The sequence below is a fragment of the Alosa alosa genome, chromosome 1 (assembly GCF_017589495.1).
Source record: "Alosa alosa isolate M-15738 ecotype Scorff River chromosome 1, AALO_Geno_1.1, whole genome shotgun sequence".
NCBI classification, from domain to species: Eukaryota; Metazoa; Chordata; class Actinopteri; order Clupeiformes; family Clupeidae; genus Alosa; species Alosa alosa.
This window is the reverse complement of record NC_063189.1, coordinates 16,065,331-16,070,330: the sequence shown is the minus strand read 5'-3', so window position 1 is coordinate 16,070,330 and position 5,000 is coordinate 16,065,331. Positions and strand designations below refer to the sequence as shown.

Here is a 5,000-nt window from a genome sequence, read left to right as displayed (position 1 = left end):
ATGGATGGTGTAGAGTATGGGGGCATTGTGTAGGTCAGTGTGAGTGTGCTGCTGTGTGCCTGCGTGTGGATGGGATGTGGGTGTGCTGTGTGTTCATCTATCATCTAGCCTGCGTGTCCTCTAAATAAGCGCTATCAGAGCAGTGTCAAGGACAGTACCTTGTATCTTCTTCCTCTTCCTCTTCCTCTTCCTCTCGGGGGTCAGACTGAGAGGCGAGATTGTTCAGAGCGCTGGCCCTGTCACCGCCTGTTACCCACCGTCCCCAGCAGCCTGGGACGGCCAGCGCCGGGTGACCACGTGAGGGTCAGTGACTGTGCCGCGGTGACGCGCCCCTGGCAACGGATGACCTTCTCTGCCCTCAGCAAACCCGCACACACGCACACCCCTACACACAAACACACACACACACGTATAACACACACACACACACACGCGCAACGCGCTCACACACACACTTAGAGCTCAGTACCCCTCTCCCAACAAATCCACAACAAAAGTATATTCCACAGGCTCATGGGATGGTCAGTTTATCCAATGAGGAAATGATGAGTTCATAGAAAATCCAGTTGGGGCGTCCAGAAACGGAACCAGCTGGACTGCAGCCCCTTCTGCTCCCCCGCTCCCTCAGGCTGTCAGTGGAGACGCGGAGACATGCAGCCAGTGGCGGGCCAGGAGAGGCTGGACGCGGAGACGGAGAGCCCAGGTCTCTCTCTCTCTCTCTCCCTCTCTCTCTCTCTCTGTAATGGAGCCTTGTAGCAATCTGTCTTCTCACGTCCTGGTAGGCATAGAGACATCCATCAGACACACCTCCTTCCTCCCTCTGCTGAAGAGCCCCAACCGGTGCTGCCACTGACATCTGCTGTAGAACTCCTCTCTCTCTCTCTCTCTCTCTCTCTCTCTCTGTGTCTTTCGTTTAGACCCACTCTGTCTTTTTTGTCCCGTGATAGACGGGGGACACCTCTCTGGCTCTGTCGATGGCGGCGTGGCTAGTCGTGCGGCGTACACGCAGAGAGGAGGGCCACGGGGGTCATGCGAGCCGAAGGCCGCCGTAAAACTCCAGGAGCCGCTTCCATCTTGATCACATTAAGAAGGGGCTGTTTTTCTTCTTCTGCGTTCGCTCGCTCGCTCACGTTCCTCGCTAGCTAGCGCGGAGCTCTGTGCTGCCAGTGTGTGGCGAGAGGAGTGAACGCTGGGCCAGAGGAGGAGTGGATGGATGGATGGGCCTCACGCTCTCGCTCCTCTTTTCCCCTCCCTCCTTCTTCCTCTTCCTCTTCTTCTCTCAGCTGTGTGTGTGTGTGTGTGTGTGTGTGTGTGTGTGTGTATCGCTGTGACTCACATCCCAGAGGCTTGCGGCCCCTCCACATCCCAGCGACTGAATGGCTCAAACCCACTCACCCAGCTGTTTATCCCTCCCTCACTCTTCCCCCCTCTCTCTCACACTCTCTCTCTCTCTCTCTCTCTCTTTTTTCTCACACACACACACACTTTCCCAGTCACTCGCTCGGCCCTCTCTTCTCTTTCGTCCTCTCCTCCTCCACTTCCCTCTCCTCCCCCATGTTTTCTTTTTTCAGAGTTTTATACGTTCTACTTCCTCTTCAGAGTCCTTTGCGTCTCTTGACTCTCCCTCTCTTCTCGTACTGTATCTGTGTCTTTGGAGGGAAAGGAACGGCACATTTGCTTCTGATTAGAAACAGACAGGCCACTTTGTAAAATCTCAGGCCAGGGGCCAGGCCAGATTGCAGTAATGTTTTGGCACTGATTTCTGAGAGGTTCTCTCTTTTTTTTTTTCTCTCACTTTTCCAACAGTCAAGCCCTTTGCAACACTGACTGCCCAGTTGCACAAACACCCACATATTAATGGCACTAGAAATAAATAAATATGCTGTCCTCCATTTAAAACTAGCAAAAAAAAGTTTTGAAGAGTTTGATATGTTTACAGACATTCCTGTTGAATATGCCACTCCTGTGAAAACATAAAACTTGGCTGCCCACTGTTTTTATTCTCTCTCGCTCTCTCTCTCTCTCTCTTCTTAAATGGCACATCTGGGTGAAGGGGTATTTAGGGCATCTGAAAACAGTGACTGTATTTTTAGGTGGAGCTTTAAAGCAAAACAGAACATTCTACTGTGTGTTTATGTATGAGTGTTTGAGTGTTTGTATGTGTGTGTAAGCATGTGTGTGTGTGTGTGTGTGTGTGTGTAGGTGTGTGTGTGTGTGTGTGTGTGTGTGTGTGTGTGTGTGTGTGTGTGTGTGTGTGTGTGTGTGTGTGTGCCTCTCCATGTGTTTGAGACCATTCATTCCCTAATATAGACATGTCGTCTGGCAGATTGACTTTTTGCTTGTGTGTTTAAGGGACAGACTGTGTTCTGGCTAAGGAATGTCCAGCTCTTTAACACTCGAGCTGTGCACATTAATGCAGAGAAGGCCATCACATGGTGTCTTTTGTCACTGCATCTCAGTGTCAGCAGACTGGGCAAGACATGACTCACGACTTATGATTACAATGCCCACTGATGACACAAAATGTTCCTTTCTACTGGGTCACAGAATTGATTTCGTACTACTATAGCAGACCTTTTATCTTCCTGGTTCAGTGGAGCACAGACATTGATGACATTTCCGACATTGCTGTTGTGGACAAATCTCACATGACCTGAAATGCGTTGCGCGTAATGACTGAACTGAAAAAAAGGCCTGTTGTGTAAAATGTCAATTTAAACAGTTAACGTTTTGCATCTTAGATTAAAAACTAGATTCTAAACTAATGAATTCCGTATAATATGCCAAGAAATTAGCCTGGAGATTCCAGACCCTGGTAATCTAGAAAGATTAGGGGTCTGGCCACGAATAATGTAATGGGCCAACTTGAGGGGCGGCACCAAGCGTGCAGTTGAAAATCTCACTGCACGCAATTGGATAAGACTATATCATCGGTTTAGCTTGCCGATACACCGATGTGATTGGCTCCCCGCGATACAAGTGGCAAAAGTAACATGCATTATTACTCATTGCCAGAGTGTCACAGACAATTCAAATTGTGCTCTTGTGAGAACTCTGGATTTTCCAGGGTACCAAGAAATACTATGAGACTTGGAAATTCATGATATGGACAAAATCACTGCTGTCTACAAAATCACCTTCCATACACACACACACACACACACACCTACACACACACACACACACACACACACACACACACACACACACACACACACATTTCTTCAGCGACTTCAGTGAATTGGACAAATAATTAGTGTGTCACATGAATAAGAAAGAGGGCAGGCAGGATTAAGTCTGTTTTATGTTCAGGATATATGGTCTGTGTGGCTTTCAGTGGTCAATAGACCACTAGAGATGGTAGAGATGGTGTGATTTGTGAATGTGTTTAGATGTGAAATGTGTAGCTCTGTAAGTCCACACACAAGCCAACCAGTGGGCTTCGTCCAGTCCTCCAGGAGGAGGAGGTGATCTGGATCCCACCCTGCCTGCCTGATCCCTGTGAGAGCGGAAAGAGATGGTCAGAAATAGGCCAGTGGAGCCTTCCCACGGGCCTTAGAGAGCTCCCATCTGGATGACCTAGTAGTGTGTGTGTGTGTGTGTGTGTGTAACAGGATGTATATTATGCATGTGTGGGTTGAAATGAAGTGAAGAGAGAATTATATGATTGTTGTGGCTACCAGGTGAGACCATCTGGGATTATGGACACAGACTGTGTGTGCGTGCGTGCGTGCGTGCGTGCGTGCGTGCGTGCGTGCGTGTGTGCATTTGTGCGTGCGTGCGTGCGTGCGTGCCTGCGTGCGTGTGTGTGAGTGTGTGTGTGTGTGTGAGAGAGAGAAACTGTGTGTCTCCCCATCATATATAATGAAACTTATAACATGACATATCACTTCCTGGATCCTCCTTCTACCATACGGGTAGTGTGTCAAGTCTCCATCTCATCCTTCAGGCCTAAGTTAACTATCTATGTCTCGGTTCACAAGAGCACAAGACTTACTGACAGACTTGTATAACAATGGGGCACCCAAGCTCATTTGCAGTGCGTGTGGATGGTGCATTTGGTTAAGAGAACACAACAACAGTCCCGTGGTTTCCAGTGTTTTTGTACACAGGACCAATCTAGTAATGGTCAGCGCTTGCGATGTATTTGAGGCTTGGTGCATTCTGCCCAGTAGCTCAAGAGCCTGAGGTCAGAGCTGGTGGCTGCATGTCATGTTCTGGGAAGAACCATAGAACACTTAAATGACTGAGAAAGAATGTAAGATACTGAATATATATCAGTGAAGTATGAAATGTGAAATTCTTAGCAATAGCAACACACTGTCGGTATTTGGAAATATTTCCGATAAATCATAGATCTAACTTTATCATTGACAATTAAAAAAAAAAAATCATAGGACTTGAAATCTGTTGCCAGAGTTGTACACTTTATGTTTGTCTGAGAATGTATTGCTTTTCTCTACTAAACATTTCCTTGTAGATTAGTAGCGCCCCTTACCCACATTAGTGCAGGCCGCTGCAGTGGGCTAGTACAGGTCACAGCCTGTGGATGTGACTCAGCCTGTCCACTCATTATATGCTGACCGCCCAGGCCCAGCCTGTAATTTTACAGAGACTGTCTCTTTCTCTCTCTCTCTCTCTCTCTCTCTCTCTCTCTCTCTCTCTCTCTCTCAATGGCTCACAGTGCACACACTCTGCACCGTTCAACGCAACGCAACACAAACGCCAACGGCAACACACATTTCTCTTTGGCTAAGTAGTGTTTACATCTGACCGATTTATAGATTTATCTGGATCCACACCAAAACACACTGTGGTGAACACCCCTGTACTGTTAGTTTTCATACAAACGTGATGCGGATATTCCTTAGTGGCAGCATTATGTCTCACTGGCATGCAAGGAGTGTGTGTGTGTGTGTGTGTGTGTGTGTGTGTGTGTGAGAGAGAGAGAGAGAGTGTGGTTAGCTGTAGAAACTGGCAGATACAAGAAAACCTGGCTG

The 5,000-nt window shown here is 47.9% G+C and overlaps 1 protein-coding gene across 2 annotated transcripts in view; it reads right to left on the bottom strand.

Annotated features, from left to right (window-relative positions):
* Positions 1-5,000, bottom strand: part of dlc1 (DLC1 Rho GTPase activating protein) — a 146,921-nt gene that overhangs the window by 125,386 nt on the left and 16,535 nt on the right. Inside the window, exon 1 of one of the 2 annotated variants that reach the window (XM_048240378.1) lies at positions 159-393. The exons of the other annotated variant lie outside the window; for it this stretch is intronic. The gene's annotated coding sequence lies outside the window, so the exon portion shown is untranslated. Of the gene's footprint in view, positions 1-158; positions 394-5,000 lie in introns of those variants that run through there. 2 annotated transcript variants of the gene reach the window in all.